The sequence below is a fragment of the Pleurodeles waltl genome, chromosome 2_1 (assembly GCF_031143425.1).
Source record: "Pleurodeles waltl isolate 20211129_DDA chromosome 2_1, aPleWal1.hap1.20221129, whole genome shotgun sequence".
Lineage (NCBI taxonomy): Eukaryota > Metazoa > Chordata > Amphibia > Caudata > Salamandridae > Pleurodeles > Pleurodeles waltl.
Window position 1 is genome coordinate 773,449,113 of NC_090438.1, and position 21,555 is coordinate 773,470,667.

Genomic DNA, 21,555 nt, shown 5'->3' on the forward strand with positions numbered 1-21,555 from the left:
ACCTTCAAAGAACAAGCAAGCACATAAGCATGCACCTGACAGGCTGGAAAATATGGCAATACCTCCACAGGTAATCATATTTAAGCACAGAACATAATAGGGCCCGTATTTATACTTTTTTTTAGCGCCGCATTTGCGCCGCTTTTTGACGCAAAACGGCGCAAACCTACAAAATACAATGGTATTTTGCAAGTTTGCGCCATTTTTGCATCAAAAAACGACGCAAATGCGGCGCAAAAAAAGTATAAATACGGGCCTAGGTACGTACAGTCTGGCCCATTCATTTTGTATTTTTGTTTATGTCCACACCATCTTCAATGACTTGCATCCAGTATGGGATGGAGGAATCCCAGCCAGAAATACAATAAATTAAATGATATAACTATGTGTAATTGTTCTACTAAATCCCACATAAGTGAGTCAGAAGTAGCATTATTTTAGACTGAGGGACCGATTATGACTTCAGCGGTAAGGGAACCACTGATGCTTTTCTGCAGTCCGACCGCCTGCATACTCGGCGGTCCGACTCCCCACAAACCTGGCGGTCCAACCGCCTGATTAGGGTGTGCGCGGGAACACCACCTCCATACCGCCGCCACCGCCAATATCAAAGCTGCCGCGCCACATGCTGGAGAGGCAAAGGTAGTTAATGAAGGCGGTCCTGGCATTTTTCCTGCCTGGCTAATCACAACATGCCTTTCCACAGACCTCTTCGGCGAGAGTCGCCGCAAAGGCATGTAATGAGACAAATAACTGGCTCTTGGGTGAATAGCTGGTGCCCATGAACTGGCTTCTGATGTCATAAGGTCAGTGCGCGTACTGTTTCACTTGCAAAACATGATGCAAGGAAACAGTGCGCCCGACTGGCGAGAGGCACGCAGTATGGCCGGCATTGGTTTCTGACTCTTTTCTAGAGCCGAAGCATGCCGCCACTATGACTACGCCGCTGACACACCACCAAACCCATGGGAAACTCATAATGCAGCAAGTCAAGATGCTGCCAGCTTGGTGGCGTTTTCTCAACCGCTACAGCAGCAGACTGGCGTTATGATCACCGAAGTCATAATCGGGCCCTAAGTTTGGAATGTAAACCAGGTTGCAGCTCCCAGAAGCGAAACTTGGAAAATGCACAAACTACCTTGAATCTGATCATGAGTTGCAAGCCCTCAGGTGTAATTGTGGTTAGCAAAGCTGTACTACAAAGTATCAACAGTGCACAAACTATATGGACTTGCATTAGTAAATGGCACTGCCTTTTGCAAAACCTGCCCGAAAACTACCACCACCTGTTGCTGAACCTTTCTCATTGGCTACTGGCCCTCTCCCGGTAGAACAGTTAGACCCAATATATTCAGCTCGTGCAAGATTATTTAACTTCTGAGGGCATAAGATCTGTCAAAAACACAGGGAGACTATCATCCTGATTAAGCTGAAAACAGAAGCCTACAAGTAACTCAACCAAATGACAATGGCAAACAATCTACTCAGGATAAGCGAGAAAATCCTTCAAGTGACCTTTGTTATTTTCAAATAAATTGCAGTGAAACACATTATTTAAAATGAGCAACTTCGAGGATACTAGTCTATTGACTAGTCTTCATCAAGACTCCTTAAACTGGGTCAATCAAATAGGAGGGAACACATACATGCCGCTAAAATACCTTATTACAAATAAAGAAGTTATCAATTCTAACAGCAAGCAGAGATGGCATTCTAACGATCATTACTAATAAGAGCCTTGAGATTAAACAAGGCCAGGCACAGACAAAATTGAATAAAAAATATAACAATGTAAAAATAGATGCCTTATGTGTGCACCAAAAATAACCCCCTTTGGATATAAAATAGTAGGTTTTCCAACAGTTTTAGGATAAGGTAGCTTCACAATTTGAACATAGTGAATAAAGCACCTCAACAGCAATAACATCATCTGGCAAACAGAGCAAGGCTGGCGAAGCTGAAGTCCAAGCATCGTGAAAGGGAATCTCATGCAGCACCCACTCCCTCCCACTGTGCCAACTAGATGTGATAGTATTCTAAATATTCGTAAGTAAAAATAAAATGAAAATGACGTGTGCTTTTATGATAAACAGGAGTTGTATCCTATAGCAACTTCAATACATTCTAAAACAAGGAAACAAAGAAAGAATCCACAAAATAAGTTATAAGTAACATTTATTATTATTTATATTGGCAACATTTCAACCAAACATTTATTAGAAAAGATGTGGTTATAGCTGAGCAATAGACTCAGACTTAATTTAAAATGTCATATTATACACTTAACACTTTTTGAATTGAAGATGTTTATTACCATATAAGAAAGAGAAATGCCACGGTGAACATGCTATTGACTGCACAATTCCTGCTTCTCAGGGAAGAAAATCATACAATTTCTCTTCAGCAGCTGGAAAGTCAGCTAAGCGATACCACCAAAGCGTTCTTAGACCACACTTTATGGATTGTGCCGGGTAGCATTTTTGGAATGAAGACCATCAAATGCAAGGAAGGCTGAGGCGTCCTGCAACATGCTGCCTTTTTCTGGCCTGCCCTGTGAATTTCCCCCCACTGACACCAATCTGTGAGCCCACTGGAAGAGCTCCATGTTTTACTCTTGTTCAATCAACACAGCACACCCTCATTGGATCAAATTGGATTCACTTTGCACCATCGCTCATGGTTTAACTCTTTTCTGAGCGATTTATAATAAATGATCAAGATGAGAACATAGGCCTTGATCATGAAATAAATTACATAAGGAATTCTGCAAGGTCGTAATATAGACTTTCTTTTGTTTAAAAGTGTGGTGTCATGAAAAGAAAACTTGCTTTTGACACACATTTAAAAGGAAACGTCCCCAGTGCAAGACATCACCTTACACATCTGCTTGAAAGATTTCCAAAACAGTATGACAACTAACTTCCTCTGGCTTAATTCTTAAAATATTAAATGAATCACATTTTCTTATCAGAACAAATCTAAATATGTCCTGCATGGCTTAATGAGATAGAAGCTGTTGATTCATCCCCTCTAAGGAATCAAATCTAAGTATTTCTGGCTTGAAACTCAACAAATGCCAACATCAAACACCATTTCAGATCTACGTGGTTTATTCTACATTCCCTAAAAAGAGGAAGACTTTTCAGCAACCCTTAGACTTCTAGCTTACATTTCACACATTGGTTATTTTCCAAATAGTCCATGGAAATACAGACTTGCCGGCCGAGAACAACACCAGCTTCACTAAAACCCATCATTCAATTGGCGGCAAGACACTGAATAATTTCAATGACACAACTCCTGACCCATGGTTCTGTGAGATATCCACTTGCTGCTCCTTAAAGTCAAAATACAATTCAAACTTGCCTGTGTAATATTTAAAGCACTAAACCAACAATGACAGTATTTCCACCACCCTCAATGTTTTGGCGATTAGAAAGGAGCTCAGAAGCAAGGCTGTAATTCGACTAGCAATAAGAAAATTCAAGGCCTTTGAGCTAAGGTAGAAATCCTGCTGCTACCTCCTGCACTGGATAAGAAGTACAATAAAGGTCAAGGCTCAGCAGACTACAACCTGCATGTAGATCATCTTGAGGAAATGCAACACCTAGGGCTCAGAGGGACCTTGAAGCCCAGTTTGCCAGATCTGATAGCCGTCCATAATCGAGAGTGTAGAGAGCTTGCATCATCTATAACATTACGATGGATCCATCTAAACCAATACACCCATTGTGCTGTTTGACATTAGAATATACTAATTTGCTCCTTCGTGGGTTCAAAAATACATTTTGTGTTTCAGTGCTACATGCATATTACATGGCTACAAGGAGACTATCAACAAGCTCTTAATCATCTATCTTAAACTACTCACATTTCAAGTCAAAATTTTAAGGTTACCCATTATCCAGCACAATTCAAATTTCATTCAAATAATTGACCCACCCCAAAAAAACTGCTTCTCTGACAACCCTCACACCTGAATGTTACATTCTGCAAATTAAATATTTGTTTCTTCTTGTACTAGCCACCCTTCCCACCCTGTTAACCACATCACGCTGTGTGCCTGCCAGCATATTCATGACTATAACCTAACACAGACGTAAATAGCTAGTTCTGCCCCGCAACTCACTGAGTAACATGAACATAGAGTACACCTACTAGACCATAGGTGGCAATCCTAGCAACTAGGACAGGAAATCCTCAATATTCAGTCCTCAAACAAGCAGTCCACTGTCTTGTCATAAGCAACACTACTTACAGGAGCTGTCCTATGAGCAGGCAATGATAATGTGCTATGACAATGAGAGAAATGTATGCCTTAGCGGGGCCATATCATTCTATTAACCTTATCTGACAAACAGTGCAAATGTAACTCGTATATCTAGGAAAGAAAAAAAAACAACATAAAATCCCAGTACGGGTCTCAAACCTGTCACTTGCCAACACTCTCTTTTCTGTGTAGTCTTGGCGAAATTTGAATTACACCAGCATAATTTGCATAATTTGGGGAATTCTGCATAATGCTTGTTATGCAAAATTCCTGAAATTATACCATTATGCTACTCCACATATTCATGCATCATTTGTGGTATACATTTACAGCAAGCATGCCATTTGCTGTAAAAGTTTACAATGAACGCACAAGAGCAACAAAATGTGAGCAGCTGTGCTAAGTTTTTTTGCACTTTTATTTTGTGCGAAATGCGTTCTTGCGTCAAAAATTTACATGAGAATGTATTTCATGCTAAAATATAAAGCTAAATGACAGATTTGCATTTTGAGTAATTACATACACATTTGTCTAATTTTGCTGAAATTTTGCACAATTACAAAAAGCAAATTAAGTGAATTTCATCCCCCCCCCCGACTTCTGTGTTATCCCTCCATTATCTTGCCTTCCTGAAGTTCTCAACTGTATCTTGCCCTAACAGTGAACTCCCTGCATCAGCTCTTCTGACTTCGTCCTTTTCATACTGTTGGGCACACTCTTACTTCTACATCAATTTTGAGATTCCTGGTGCTTTCTCCATTTCCTTTCCATCTCACTCTTGTTATCACACGTCTAGCCTGGGAGACATACAGGAGAAATTAGCTTGAGAGGCATACAGGAGAAAACAGACATTCCTACTGATGGATTATTAGGGCTTGGCGGTGAACTCCACTCCGCTCGCAGAGTTTTTCCCACTCTGCCCTCTGTTTAGAGCGTGGAGTTCAGAAAAACTCAGCACAGCAGAGGTTTTTTCCCCGTTCGCCAACAATAAGTTGGCGAGCAAGAAAAATCTTGCTCCAGACCATCTCCCAGCGAGATGTCTCAACGCGGGCGGACACTACCGCTTGCGCTGAGAAACCTTCTGTTTGTGTTGAGGAATCTGCTGCTCGAGTAGAAAAGCTACTCGAGCTGTAGAAAAGAGCAGGGCCCTCTTGCGCATGGTGCCATTCATTCTGATATTTCAGCGCAGAACAAACTCCTGGTGCTAAAAATCAGTGCAAACGGCGTGACTTAACGCATTCTGCTGCTCGCAGAACACTGCGTAGCACGACAGAGATTTTTACTCACTTTGCGGATTTCCGCGTAATTATTATTGTTGACGTTTCTGACTCAGCACAAAAGTACTTTTCTCTGGGTAGCTTGTCTGGTCGCTAACCTCTCCTGTAACATGGTCTGTCCCATCTGGGTGCACAGCATATGGGGTAAATTGATTGTCCAACAACAAAACACCAGCAATCATGTTTCCTAAATCAAGGTCCCAAGGAGTGGATCAGCCCTGTCATACCCTGTCTATGTTTACAGGCCATTAATTAAGGTGGCATTCATGAGCTAATCTTTCAGAGATGGCTGAAGGGAAAGCAGAGCATCTGTTTTCACACATCCATCTATAGTAGCTCATAATTTCTGCTAGGCGTGGATCCGGTTGGCAACATAGTACCCCAGAGAGCTCTCCTTGGCTGTGAAGCTTTTGGATTCTGGAGATGGACTTCCAAAAAAGCGTCTCTTAAGGGGCTGCCTCCTGAAAAATAATAATTTGCTTATCCTGAATTGACTGAGATGCAAATAAATGCTTTAACACTCTCCACAAATTCTTATTCTGACATTAGTCACATTTGTGAAAACAAAGCAAGCTCTGTGGTGCTCTAGTGTCCAGTCATTTTCAACAGAGAAAAACTCCTTAGCGCAACAGCCGGCACTTTCACTCTCCAAGAACAATTAGCCCACTCCAAACTCTACCTCAGCTGCGAGGCAGACTCACCTAACTTCTAAGAGAGACACTAAATTCACTTATTTTCCTCTTGAGGAAGCTTTGCCTTTGTAGAAGAGGTGCAGGACTTCGAAATAAAGGAGACAATTGTCAAAGAATGCACACTTGCTGGGAGCACAGAGTTCCTTTCAAATGTGCAAGTTCAATTTCTCTAAACGCAGGCACAGATGAATGAAGGAGTCTGTGTGCAAACAGAAGGGTCAGGACAGCAAGACAATTTCTGTGCTAACTTTTTCAGGCTGGCGTTCCAAGAAAGGAGGGCACACCAGGGGCTTTTGTGCTCAACAGCTCATATGGACCACACGGATGGAGAGAACGGAGCTTGTGTGTGTCAGTAGATTACCAACTCTCCAACAGATGTAGATCAATTACTTTCCATCACCAAGTTAAGGAGCAGAACTGAAGTCCTTCATACCACCATCATGATTAACATAGGCACTGGTGTTGTATGATCTGACGCGCAGGATGGGGTTGTGTTTGTCCACTGCCTTTACTGTGTATTCTCTCGCAACTGCAACTTAAGGACTCCCAAAAGGAAAAGAGGGCAATGCCTGACCCAGATCTGTAGACAGCACACTCTAAATGTTAGCTGCTGATGTGCACAGATCCTCGCCTGCCACACAACTGCCCATGTCCAAAAATCACACATTTTTGCTTTACCACCATGTGTAACTACTGAGTAATTTGTACAGAAGGAACACATTCTGTGCTGGAGAAAATTCAATTTGTTAATCTGATCATGTGCAAAAGATGCTTTCATGTCTGTGCACGCAGATGAGAAAAAAGTGCTGTGACTAAGACTCTAAATTTGTTGCGAGAGATCTGTGGAGGAGCAGGGTCTCAAAGGTTTGGATGGAATGCCTGTAATATATTGTTTCTCGTCATACTCGTATAGCAAGTTTTTCAGCTGGGAGTACAAGTCTCTTGATCCTTTAGGTGGCAAAGGACACCGATGATGGTCCCTCCACTCCAAGGTATATTGAAAGCAGAGGAAAAAGGCCAAAATGCTTGGGATAGGGATCCCTATACTTTCTTAAGCACAAATGGATTTAGTAGAATTTCCTAAAATGCGAACGTGCTGGATTCAGAATAACTGAGGGTCGAAGAACATAAAGTCAACTTCAACCAATAGCCAGAACAGTCAGCAACAGCGTGCCAAAAACCAAGATGCTGTATCCAACGAAGGCCCAGGAGGTAGACAATAATGCAGGATTTTCAGAGTATCTACACGAGATTCATTGAATCTAAGTCATTTACTTATTGGAAATCTGACATGGAAGTGAATACCCTGGGCCCAGTTGGGTATCACTGCTCTATGGATGTTCTTCAGGAATGAATGCTAGTCCTTAGTTTTCACTGCCAAACAGCACAACCCAGAAGGACCCTTGTGAATTCTAGCATGCAGGCAAGAGAGGCAACACAGTCAAACGTATTTTGCACAAGCTATCCAATGCATCACAGGCCTTCAATAATACTGAGAAAAGTTAATTCAGATAAAAGGAAAAAACAAAACCTGCAACATAGACACTTCCTGCAGCAGAAGAAAACGTGTACCATTACTTGAAAGGCGACATACAAGGTGCCACTCCCAAAGAAAGAGGCAGACTGTAACTATATGCAGGTATGGTGAGAGGTCCTTTTGTAATGTCAGTCTAAAAAATAATTGAAAACATGGGTAATCAATGGAATCCCGAAGAAGGGGGTCTCAAATGTGCATGGGCTAAGGTTTCTAACTTCCGCATCCAAACATATGAACCATTTGAGTGTGCGTTAGGATTGGACAAAAGGCCAGTGGCCAATACTCAAATAACAGTAACTGTAAAATCTCCTATATTCTTCACAGCAATTCAGGCTCTAAACAATACCTGATTTTAAGGTTTTTGTGGACTTCTTCACTTGACATGACATGGAAATACCAGCCAGCCCAGTGAAACACTGGTCAGGTGGCAACCACTTTCGAGACATAAATGAAACATGCAGATATAGGGGCATTCCGTTTCGATGTTAGGCATTTCTGTTACAGAAGTCTAGAGAGGACACTGAAAAGGGCTCAAAATAAAGATTATTTCAACAGTTAAATTAATAAAGGGGATTCAGCACCTCTTCTTTAATTCTGTGGTTAGCTTGATGCAATCCAACTGTGTATTTCTAATGTGCATTTGAAGTGCAGCACTTACGTTTTAGGTCTGTAACACTGTGTAATGTGCACTCCAAAAACACCTCTGGCTTACTGCCAGACTCCACGGCCAGACTTAGCCATAACCTTCTCAAGTGATATCACATCAAACTCTCCCCCGATGCACAGTCTCACTCATTCCATGTCAACACAGGGATCAGATTCAAAATCCTGTGCATTGTGCTAGGACAAAGCCTTGTCTATATACAGAAACTGGCACATCACTACACCCCGCCCAAACAGATACTTTTGCTCAATGTTACCACACCATAGCAAACAACAATCATTCAAGATTCATTGATGCAACATTACAAGGGGTACAAGAGCTGTTCACCCAAATCTGCTACCCAAACCAAACTTCAAATAATTTCTAGGTATTTAACTTACTGTCAACTGAACCCAACAGAGAATGAGTTCGCGTTTCAAGAATTTCAGATACAATGAATTACCGGTCTATCTGGACACAAGTACTTTGTCTCTTTCCAGGATTCGAAGACTGCAGTCGAGGCTATGGTAACTTCTGAGCTTGACTATTTCCCTATAAAAAATAGACTAGTCTCACTTAGAGCTGTAATTAATACTGCTGCTAGGGTCCTTACACGCAAATAAAAAAAGAAAATAGTGGCACAGGCCACTGAACTCTGGATGTGGGGACAGGTCAGGTTACTGGGAGGGTGTGACTTAGTGTAGGTTATTAGTGGTGGGTGGTCAGAAGTTTACATTCTTTGACTGACTCCTGATGCTGGACAGTCTGCGTAGACCAGCAATTTTTCCTCCTATCCACCTGACCACTTTTGATGTGAAGATAGTGGGGACGTTGTCACATCACACTCCACACTAAACAGACTCAATAGCCTGGCGCCTTCACCTAACACCAATGGTGCATTCCAAAGTCCATAGTTTTCTATTGGTGGTCTAACGAAGATCTAAATTAATCTGAAAGCAGTAGTCATGCCAAATTCGCTTATAATATTCAAAAAAGTTCCTTATTGTAAAATTCTGTTACATTATTTAATTGCTTGATGGGACAAAGTATCCAATGATGCAGCAAATGACAGCCAGCATCCGAACGGAAGAACAAGGATTTTATTACTCCAATACCTTTTAAGTGGGAGAGAATTATAATTCAGATGTGGATTTATCTCTTTGAAGATTGGGCCATTAAAACATATTAAAAAACTTCTATTCCAATGTATATTTTTGGCCTTGAGAAAGAGGATTTTCCATGAAGCGTGTTGGGTGTCGTTTGTTGTGTCTTTGGATATTGTTTATCATAAAGAGATGAAAGAATCTACCTGAATAATGAGGGTTGTATTAGGGGGCTTTTGATTAGCCACTTAAGAGTTTTTTCTTTATATGAGGCTATTTGTTTTTTTTCGCCATAGAAGGACCAATGCAGTCCGTTATTGTTTGTAGCATTGGTGAGGGTGTTGAGGAGGGGTGAGTTACGAGCAGGGTTGTTCATCATTCGGGCTTTAGGGGTTGGTAGCAGGTGAGAGGCTGGGGTAGACGTGTGGAGAAGGTTAAGGTGTTGATATCTTGGAGAGGTTGCTGATTCCTCTGAGATGTGGGATGTGGCTGTGGCAAGGAATTAACTAACTAAACGAGGAGGACTGGGAGATTGATCTGGTCCAGTGTACTTACTCCCTATACATGAACCTATAATAAATGTGTACACTGTTCCAAGAAAGAATATTATCAAAGAGGACGAGAAAAAGACTGAAAAAAGGTATTGTAGGAGTGCTCTCAAGCATCACTATAGGATGCTAGGCATCATCATCGGGCTAACTCCTCGCCAGACCGGCACTGCAATCTCTGACGGGCCACCACACACAGGTGGTGGCTCTTCAACCGGAAGATGGTTCTGCAGGTCAAAATAAGTCTGCAGAACGTGCTGACAGAGGAGAAAAGGAGAGTGAAGGATGTATAAAATTGGCTATGAGCACCTAATAACTAAATTTAATGCTTATAGTGAGGGTCAGGCCAAGAATGGCTAGATGTGAGAAAGGAAAATGTAGTAGTTGGTTATATGTGATTTCTTAGGGATTTTGGGGGAAGATTTAAGAGATGGGGGGTTTAGGTTATATATTGTATTAGATAGGCATTTTTTGAAGTCTCGTGTTCTATTATGCTGCAGACCTGTCCGGAAAAAAACGCCCTTCCCCCTCCTATGGCGGTCTGTAGATTATTCAATTCCCGCCCAAAAGAAAATAAATAAAAGCTTTTATTTTCTGCTACGTTTTTTAAATTTCTCATGCTAATTTCAAGCTCTCTTGGGTAACCAAACAAAACTCACACAGCTTTATAAACCCAAAGGTTAAAATAACATGAATAAAGGCCAGTCAGTAATGTTTCACTCTCCAAAAGATTGCCATCTTTTCTGATATTCTTGGGGAGATTCAAGCAAATTATATTTTAGGCAAATTGAACTCGGAGCTTATCCAGCGCCATTTAGATGTCGTGAAATGTCTCCATTGTGAACTATTCGTCAACTCTAAAGAACACATGCATGTATCTAACAAAATGCCAAGGGGCAAGGACAAGTAAAGAACTGACTCTCTTCCAGCAGGCTAACCCTACCAGCCCCCACTGCGTGTCCAGGGCAGATTATTAAATTATTGGGAGGTGGCAGGCACCGAGGATGAGGCACACATGGCTACGCCTGTACCAGAGCGTATGAGGTCGAGCATTTATCAGCCACATGCACACATTTTTCTTCAGACACAGCGCTGCTCTGTCCCGGAAGTGTGAGGCTCGAGGGACACAACCGCCCCTCCTCATCCACTCAGGTCTCGCCTTTGTGATGGAGCAGCAGGCAGCATGGTTTACAATAAAGGGGATTCTTTGCTGTTTTATCTCCCTAGCAGCGAGTGTGTAAAAACACGTTTACGGGCAGATGTATAGTCACCTCAGCATGCAACTAACTCCGGCGGGAAAACAGGAAATGGCCCTATGACACACGCGGAAATGGTAATCAGAATGGAAAGTCTGAGCAGGGGCAAATGCGGGGGTTGACAGCGTTGGTAACTGGTAGCAAGTAAACAGACGTAGTCTATGGCCCTCGTTATTTAGGAATTACCGCCGACTGGAAATCAGAGATTGGCTAGGATTCACCCAACACTGGACAGGGCTAACAGAGGAAGCCTCGGTGACCCTTGTTGTTTAATAATTACTGCTGACTGGAAAGCACAAATTGGCTATGATTCGCCCACAGTGGGCAGAAATCCTGCCACTGAGTCGACTGTCTGCTACTGCAGGCAGCGTGAGTAAATAAATACTACCAAGGGAAATTACCTTCAGACTTGAAATGAACTAGGTGAAACATATATTTATATGCAGCTATACAAATACCGCTGGGTTTCAAAACGTACAACACCTGCAGCAACATTTTTCCACTTGGAAGTAATAAGAGCCCTGACGGAAAATGTATTATTGCACGATTGGCAAAATACCTTAGTGGGGCACACTATTTATTTTTTTGCCTCACCGCTTAGCGCTGCATGGCCGTATGTTGTTTCTTTCTCTTCCTTTTTTTGGGAATGCCACAGTTTCTTTTTTATTACTTTTAAATGTATTTCATATTGCGTTGAAAAAGGTTCATAGAGCGCAAACTCAATTGGAGAAGCTCTCTATATGAGTATGTGAAGTTTCATATGGCGCAAACTCGATCTAAGGAGCACTTTACATGACTACCACAAGTTTAGCAGTTGCAAATATACAAACTGGAGCAGTTACAACAGTAAAAAACATAGAAATCCTCAACGCAGCTCTCCCAGCACAGCGGGAGAGCCGATATTAACATATTCACTGCACTTGGGGAAACTCGCCCAATAATGATTTGAGGGCTTTTCTTTTTCAAAATACTTTTGCCCATATCTAAGCCTGTGGTGGTCTTAGCACAACAGGATCTCCATCAAAATGTTCAGCACGGCACACTCTTTCAGTCTAGGCCATCTCTGGGTCCCCACACTAGGTTGGGAGGTGGAATAGTAACCTCTCCCACCCTTCAATGTCTTTGTAAGCTCTCTTACGGCTGGAACTTTTGTTTTTACAGCTGAAAAATGGGTAATTGCCTGTGCAATCGGGAACACTGCCCCCCATTTCCAATGTAATTCCACATTCTGATGGATACTTCTGCAGATTCCTCACCTTTTGATTTTCACCACACACCAGACTTGAGCCAAAATGTTTTCAAAACAATTGTTCCCACACACTGGGAGATCGTGGTATCAGATTCCGCTTTGACCTTGCTCCACCTCCGGAGTGACGGCGCAGAACTGAATATAAGCGCCACCCCTTCACCATTAAGTCATTCCTTCTTTTCTGTGTCCTTTGACGCAGATCAGGAGTGCTGCTCTGAACTTTGTTGGTTTTCACCAATGACAAAATTGTGTTTTCCACCAAAAGGCAGTTTGCGAGGAAAATGTTACCCCAGAAACCACAGTTTAAACTGTGCAACTACTGCATGATGTAGATTTGGTCACAGATCCACACAACGTCTGCAAGGGGATTTCGGGATCTGGGCCTGACTCAAAGTCATGCAGCAAATGGTCCCTGGTGCGCCCAAAGGTGATCAATGGGTGGAAGTCACAGCTATATGTCGCTGAACACAAAAAAGCAAGGTAGATCATGCTCCACGTTGTGGTCCGACTCTTGCTCAAAGTCCTGGGTCCAACACCAGGTCACTGTCTTCTAGTTAGTCAAAGATGAAGTAGAGGAACAAGTCATGCCACAAGTGCAAGACGTCCAAGCTGGTCTTGCCCCACTCTTGCCACTCTCACTCCAACAAGAATTTGTGTAGTCCGGCCTCCAAGTCCTGACTCTGCTGCTATTGTCTGACTCCAATCTTGTTAAAAGGATGGTGCTGGCACAGACTTAGTTCCCTAGGCTGTTATCGGCCCTGCATCAGATAGAGGCCTGTAGGGAGACAATGCTGCATCTCTTCAGGGTGATAACAACCCCCTCTAAAGCAGCCCTGAGTCACCCTTATGCCAGCAGGTAAGACCCTGGTGTTGACTGTCCTTGCTGGGCCCCGTGTCGGTGCAGGTCTATGCCTCTACTCCTGTAGCAGAGGCTATGTCAGTTCAGACCACGATGGAACTGGCTCCAGCAGCCCACACTGGGTCCGATTCAGATGCTTAGGTTCAGATCTTCAGCTGGATCAGATTCCAACATGATCCAAAAGGCTCCAAAATATTCGGCATGAGAAGGAGGTGGCAATTGTCTTCTCCCTCATTAGACTGATGCCGACCTCTATTTAGATCTACAGAATGCCAGTGGTTTAGATACTTCCCCAGGGACAGAGCTGAACTTCCCACAGGCCCCTATTTAAGTGAGTACCTCTTTCAGGGCAGACATCCGCACAGCAGCTGAAATGTTGGACCAACACCAATTTCAAAAAGGGGGAGGGGAAAAAGGTTAAGCTTGAGTTCACTCCACTTCCTATTTATATCTCAAAACCCAGAGAGGGAACACATTTATAGTCTTCTCAAAAGCCTCCTTTATTAATCTAGTGGGGGGATCCCTATTTAGTTGGAAAGACCCTCACCCACGAAGGTTAGTTAGTGCCATGCTTCATCATCGGGTCCTGACCTAGGGTACTTTATGTACCTGGGTGAGCTCAATGTTAATAATTAACAGGGCACGTTTGTTTTGTTATGGTATGAGGATTTGTTTAGCATGCTTATCACCTGAGGGGGATCCTGGTGCTGGAGTTGATGGGAAGGCAGATTGGGCTCCCATTTGAACAGCCAAGTCTCCAGTTTTTTGTGCATAACTTGAGTAGGGATGGGGAGGTCCTGATGTGGTGTGGAAGGTCGTTCAGGATTTGGAGGCAATGTAGGAGGAGCGTCCTCCTGATTTGCTCCTGTGGATGCGGGGTGATTGCGTGAGGTGGACTGTGGCTGAGTGCAGTTACCTGGTGGGATGGTGGAAGTTGATGCAGTGGTTGAGGTAGGCAGGTCCAATGTTGTGGAGGGCTTTGTATGCATGGGTGAGCAGTTTGAATTGGCATCGCTTCTGTAGTGGTAGTCATTGTAGCTCTCTGAGGTGGAACATGATGTGTGCACTGCCGGGGATGTAGAGGATGAGTCTCGCAGCGTTCTGGATAGTCTGGACTCTTTGTAGGAATTGATTCGTAATGCCAAAGGAGACTGCGTTGCTGTAGTCTAGCCTGATGGTGATGAGGGCCTGGGTGACCATGCATCTGGTGTCAGTGGGGAGCCACAGGCATATTTTGCGGAGCATACGTTGGATGAAGAAGCAGGAGGAGGTGATGGAGTTTACTTGTTTGACCATCATGAGTCTGTCGTCCAAGATGATGCTGAGGTTTTTGGGGTGGTCAGTGGGGGTGGTCATGGGTCCCAGGTCTGTTTGCTATCAGGGGAGTCCCATGGAAAGATCTTGTTCCCGAAGATCAGGACTTCTGTTTTTTCCTATGTTTTAGGCCGTTCTGTTTCATCCAGTTTGCCACGCTTGATATGAAAGTGGTGAATTTGGTCCTGGTGTTGTGGTTGTTGTTTGTGGGAGAGAGGATGCACTGGGTGTCATCTGCGTAGGAGACAATGTTGACTCCATGGGTTCTTACAATGTGGGCGAGTGGCACTATGTAGTTGTTAAAGAGGATAGAGCCCAGCAATGATCCTTGAGGGACTCTGCAGATGACTTTCTAGGGTTCAGAAGTATAGGACAGGAGCCTCACTCGCTAAGTCCTGTTTGAGAGAAAAGAGACCAGCCATCACACGGCAGATCCATATACTCCGGAAGGGCCGGTGGGAGGCAGTGACAAAAGCTGTGGAGAGGTCAAGTAGTATGAGTGCTACAGTTTCCCATTTGTCCATAATGGTCGGGACGTCGTCAGTTGCTGCGATGAGAGTGATTTCTGTGCTGTGGTTGCTGTGGAATTCAGATTGCGAGACGACTAGCAGGTAGTGTTGGTCTGTGTTTTCTTTTGGGGGGGCGGGGGGATCTGGGAATAAAATTGCCTTTAGGAATCCATAATGTTCTAGTACCTTATTCCTTTATGGATCCTTTGGCAAGATTAAAAACAGGTGGTTCAACGTATATGGAGTGATTACAAGCTCGTACATCAGCAACAGTCATGTTTTATCATTTAATGCCTTGCAACCAAATAGCTTTCTTCAGGACCATCTAGAAAAACAAATGCTTTTTAATGTTGCCTAATAAAGGTTTTCATTTTTGTGAATCCTGCACTATTTTTGATTACTATAAATTAAATCGCATTCAAACTTGCATGTCATGCTTATAGCCCATACTGTGTGTTCTCATCAGTTGGTAAGCTGTAAATCAAAGGGGGAGGCTTAGTTAAAACATTCACTTATTTTATACTTCTTTCTCTTTGGTGAATTTTCGTGATAGGTATGCACACTACTAAATCGTGATCTCATGATGTTGCGCATGCATCTTCCTTATATTTTTTTAGACCAATGCTAAGAGGTTATTGTTCCAGCCTTCTGTATTGGTGACATGGTATCCTTTAAAGGTCCTGTGTAGCTCATGCAGTCAATTACTATAGACACTAAGGCAAACCTACTGACAGTAATCTTGTAGCCTGTGCTTGCTACTTCAGAGCACTTACCGGCTTTTAAAGAAGTCCTGATGGAAACCTTAAGACGATTTGGTCTAAGTCGTGTTCAACTCATTTAAGTCGCCAAGTAGCCAGATATAAAAGGCCAGAACCTGAAGATCTGGCTTTTTTGACTTAGCACCCAACTCTAGAGAGCTTGGTAGTTCAAGCTTCTGCTGCCAGTAAGAGAATCAAAACTTATTGATACCTTCAGGAATAGGGGCTTCTGTTTCGCTAACTTGGCCTTGAGATCTTTGAATGCTGTCTGCCTATTACGACATTGCACACACCTGCACTTTGGGATTGGCCAGCAGGATTGTGCCAAACTTCCATGATTTATTCAGGAACAGCTTGCTTAGACCATTCAAGATGAACAAGATGCGCCACAATATGTCTTGAGGGCCAGCCCGGACATAACGGACTGCGAGTCACACTACGTGGTTTTGATCAGGCATCATACCTGGATGTGCACCACAGGATTTTTCACTTACATGCAGGCATCCCTTAGATGCAGTTTGACAGTTTCAGGCTTTTTGCGAGAAGGCAGATTCTGCTCTGAAACATTTTTAAAGGCAGGCATGCTTTTGCACATGCTTTATTTACCTGTGCTCCCCTTGGTTCGCCATTTCCATAAGCAAAAATGAAAATTCATTGGATACACTCAAGGATGTAACCCGAAGGTAGGCTTAGCAACCCTAAGACAGCTTAAATCAGGCCGTTTGCAGCTTAGGAGGACACAGTAGTGGCAGAGGGCATGGACACTGCCAGGCACAGCAATCCTCTTCTTCCACCTCCCCTCCTGCCACTTGGGCTAAGTTGCTTGTATTCCCATCCCATGGTCATGCATGACTTGTGCTGCAGATCTTTCAAAAAGGATACACACTCTTTTTATTGAGTCTTCAGCAAAACACACCTCCATTTTGTGGACTTAGAAATACAAAAAAAGTGATGGATGCAATACTTGAATTAATCTCAGGTACTGGTAAATACAGAGAGACACATTGTAGACCATTGATTGTTTGCCCACCATAGAAACTCAGACAGTAATCAGCCATATATAAATAAGCCTTGATCTTGCTCCAATAGGAATACTTCAAGCCTGAAGTGCCAGGCCTCAAATGAAGCAGAACACAAACCACCCCTATATCAGTATCAGCATATTTGGGCCTTGTCAGTAGGGTTTAGCTTGGTTACAGAGGTACAGTGAGCACTGGACCAATATATGGACACACCATTACACGTAGGACATTGCACTGAAGAATACAAAACGTTATGGATAGAATGCTTGAATTAATCTCAACCACTGGCAAATACTCAGGCTGCATCCTACACTACACTTTTTTCCACACCATATTTGTGCAGGAAGTTGGTCATGAATGGCTAATGCAGCCTAAGATAGGAGGTGCTAACTCAGTTCTTTTTTGGTTGCCAAAAATTATGGAGGAGTCTAGCTGATTCTGAACCATCACCTTCTTAACAGCTTCTTGTGGAAGGACTGGTTCAAGATGTTGACTTTCGCCCAGTTACTTTCAACCTTGGATACAGGGGACTGAAAGTATCCTTGGACTTGCAGAATGTGTACTTTCATGTATCAGTCCTGCATTCCATAGGTGTTTCCTTCGGTCTCACCTCTGCAACATAGGTGCTTATTAAGGTGATGGTGGTAGTCATGGTCTATCTTCAGAAGTTGAGGGTATATGTATTCCTGTACCTCAATGACTGGCAGCTGAAGGCAGCTTCCCCACACTCAGTTATAAATCACCTACCAACAATAGTTACCCTTCTGTCACCCCAGGAGTTTTCCATCAACAAGCCGAAATCTGTCCTGCAGTCTACGCAAAAGTTTCCCTTCATAGTGTGGAGTCTGTCTGGTTAACCATTTGCAGGCCAAATTGTAAAAAAGTTTTGTTCTTTGTTCGAATTTCCGGTAATGTAAGTCTGAGGTGGGCACTGTTAAGGTTGTTTGTCAGCCCTTTTGGCCTCTCTACTTTTGCGTGATCAATCTTAGTTATTCAGATCACCAGGTGATGAGTTTTATTGAAGTGTCTCATATACAAGTCCTACCAGTACCCTTCATTATACTTTAATTTGGTCCTTACGTTTATAATCTACATGCCTCGAAGTCCTATGTATATTTATCCCCGAAATAATGACCAATAAGAAGGTATTTCTCACGGCAGTTACTTCTATGTGTTATTTCAGGGAGCTCCGAGCACTGTCAGTGCAACCTCCGTAACCACCTTTTTCCCCCTGATAAACTGGTGCTGCAAAATCACACTTCCATTTTGCCGAAAGCGTTATGGCCCTTTGTTGTTGGACAGTCTAACAATCTCTCTGCTTATTTCACTCTGCTTCACCGATTGAACACAAAACAGCCCTTTGCCATTTCTTCTGAGAAAGAGTTTAGAAACGAGCCTTGTCGAGGTGGATCATCCTGTGCATTAAAGGCATGCTATGCCATTGGTAAAAAGGAGCCTTCTGAGGGCATTGAGACCCATTCCACCAGGGCCAATGCTGTTATGACTGCGTTGGTGGAAGGTGTTCAGGTGTTGGACACCTGCCAAGGTTGCTATGTGGGCCTCCATGTGCACCATCACCAGGCATTACTGCCTCAACAAGGCAGGCCATTTTGCCCACTTGGTCCTACAGGATTACCTAATAAAAGTCCAGCCCTCAGATGCTCCACCTTTTGGGAGGTACTGTTTTGGTATCCATTCAAAAGGTGAGAAATCAGCAGTAAGAAGTATTTCTCAGAAGAACAAGTTACTTATCACTAGTAACATTCTTTTTTTTTTTTACATACTATAATTGAAGTTTTCTCACTGCCTCGCATTCTCACTGCCCTCCATCCTCCCTATTATGAGAAGTACACTTTCAGTGGTCAGAAGTTAGATTTTGCACATTGTCATTCTTCAAATTTGTCACAAGCAATCTAAGCCCTCAGAGCTCAAAAGTAAAATTATGTTATTGTGCAGGGGTGGTATCTCTATACAGGTACAAGCTATCAGTTCATTAGGCAGAGCAGGGTTGCTGCAGAATTCAATAGTACTACCTGCCAGGGGATGGTAGAAGTTACTATGAAAATTGTCTGGATCCAGTCTGGTGCTCGGAGAAATTGATAAGCTAAAGAGATTCCCCCCAAAACACATTACAGAAGTAAATTGTTTCCTCACTTTGAAATGTCAGCTTTAGTAGCAATTCCTGATTTTATAAACTTTTTCAGGATGCTCACTGGTCCTTGGCGAGAAACCTTATGGGGGCCATCCCTGGGGCAACTCTTGTGGCTAAGTCAACCCTTCTAGCTGAAGAGCTATTGTTTTCAAACCTTGAAATTATATGATCATTCTTTCCTCCTTCGTGGTCACAATGTCACAGTACTTTTCTGTCCTAAGTTTTAGCTCACGCAGGCCTGGAAGTTTGTTGTTGACTGGCAACCTCACTGCTCAAGGTGGTGTGCATCTTGCAACGACTTTTAAGAAGGACTTGCCTGCTTCTTCTCACTTGTAAAGCTGATGTTGTTTGCCATCTGTGGTGGATGCTCAGGTGTACACTTAGTCAAAGAAACATAGGCAGCATCATTACAGACAGTTGAGCACCTTTGCTGATGTTGCACCGCATGAACTAGACAGAGTCCTTCTCCTTGGATTCTTCTTCAGCATCAGACAACTCCTCTCCAACCCAAAAAAATCTAGGAGCCAACCTGGTTGCGATGGTGAGGCAGGTGATGTCTTTTGTGCTTTTCTAATTGGTTGGATTTGTCTAAGTGCAGCTCAGTCCGGTGTAACAGCCGCCTATGCCTTTCATTACTGGGCACTAGCTTCTAGTAGTGGGATTGCCTTCTAACACTTTGGGGCTCTTCAGGAATGCCCCTTGATGTCAAACATTTTCAAGGTACTCCCACGGCTATAACGGCCATCACAATTTGCTCAGCTTGTAAGCTCCTATGTTGTCCTCCTTGAGAGCAGAACCTTCCTCTTGTAAATGACACATTCCATGCTTTTCCTGATCAGTCAGTCAGCTCCTCCATTCAAGAAAGGATCCATGGAAGCATATCCTGACAGGCTGTCATAGTTTATGAGGTTCTGGTCCTGAGCTTGGCAAGGGGGATTGGCAGTTAATACACCAACCCTGGCGCAATAAAAAGTTCCTCAGTAGCCACTGGTGTGGCCCGCATTCCAGTAGAGAAGTCTTGGTATACTGGCTAAAAATATCTACTCTTCCTTTATACTAAAGTTACAGAAAGTAGTTGTGTAGACCAACAGTCACCTTTAAGACTGGTTTTGGACAGGTCTGCCCTTTTTGCGTATTCTACTCAGACTGGTCGAGCCAAGGTCTAGGGTGCAGCTGCCAGCCTCCTGGGACCCAAAAAAAAAGGTATAAAAGAAAGTGAAGATGTCCCACACAGCTACCAGTTAACCTGTGGGAGGCAGGCCTCCAGTGAATAATGGGCTAGGAGGGCAGGGAGGAAAAACAACCTAAGTAAGCTTCAGAGGGTACCTCTGTTATCTCTCCTATACACCCAAACATCTGACCCACTATAAAGGATCTATGTAATGTCCTCAATTTCATTACTTACTCACTATTCTTTGCCCATAGATCCATTCCAAGAAGGTGGCTACATCCCCACAGACAAGGAGACAAACCGACAAACCATTGTGAATGAACTAAAATCTCACAATAGGTAGAAGATGATGGACAATGTGTAGTTACCAAACGGCGTGTATAGCAGCACCAAAAATAGAAACAATGTGGTGATTCAGGAACCAAAGGTTAAAAACGAGTTTGAACTTTGAGACAATGTGCAGACTAGCTAGAGATCTGCAACGCTTGCAGTGGGTTCCACAGAATGAGAAATGCAGATTATTATATGGTGTGGATGTGCGACTTCACCGTGCAATAATGACAAATCCTTATCAGGTCCATTCAGGTTTGTTTGTAAAACCTTAGCACAGTCCAGGATACCTGTGGAACAGAGCAGTCAGCCAAAGCAACAGGTGTAAAGCATTAAGAAGTACCAAAACAGTAAAATAAGATGAAAAGAAGCAAAAAAATCCAATACCGTTTTATAAAAACTGGTTGTATTTTGATATTTATATAGAGACTTGAAAGACAAAAATCTACCGGAGGATTGCAGAAATATGAATTTTTAAAGACACAATAAATCACTGCTTTTCACTGGATGACATAAATCTTTGCAATCTGCTGCAATACTGGCTTAAGGTAACCACAACAAGCAACTTGGAATCAACTATATAGGTACTCTTAGATGTGCCAGGTCCTATCAGGAGCCGGTCACAGGGACCAGTCAGGCCCAGGGTGGCAGTTACTTGTCGGTCTTAGCAATCTCCAGTCCAGTTCTAAATCCTTAGGTCAAAAAGCCATTAAAGCTAATGGAATGGTCCTAATGCAAGGGATACTGGCAGCTGAAGATGCTGAGTGGGCACCTTGTACCCACAGGACACTTTAATTTTCACTTGTAAACCTATAAATAATTTCTTGAGGTCTACAAAATGCTTTAGATAGATGCAGAGAGTGAC

The 21,555-nt window shown here is 43.1% G+C and overlaps 1 protein-coding gene across 2 annotated transcripts in view; it reads right to left on the reverse strand.

Moving 5' to 3' along the window:
* Positions 1-21,555, reverse strand: part of MCUR1 (mitochondrial calcium uniporter regulator 1) — a 179,961-nt gene that overhangs the window by 2,300 nt on the left and 156,106 nt on the right. The gene's annotated exons all lie outside the window — the stretch shown is intronic.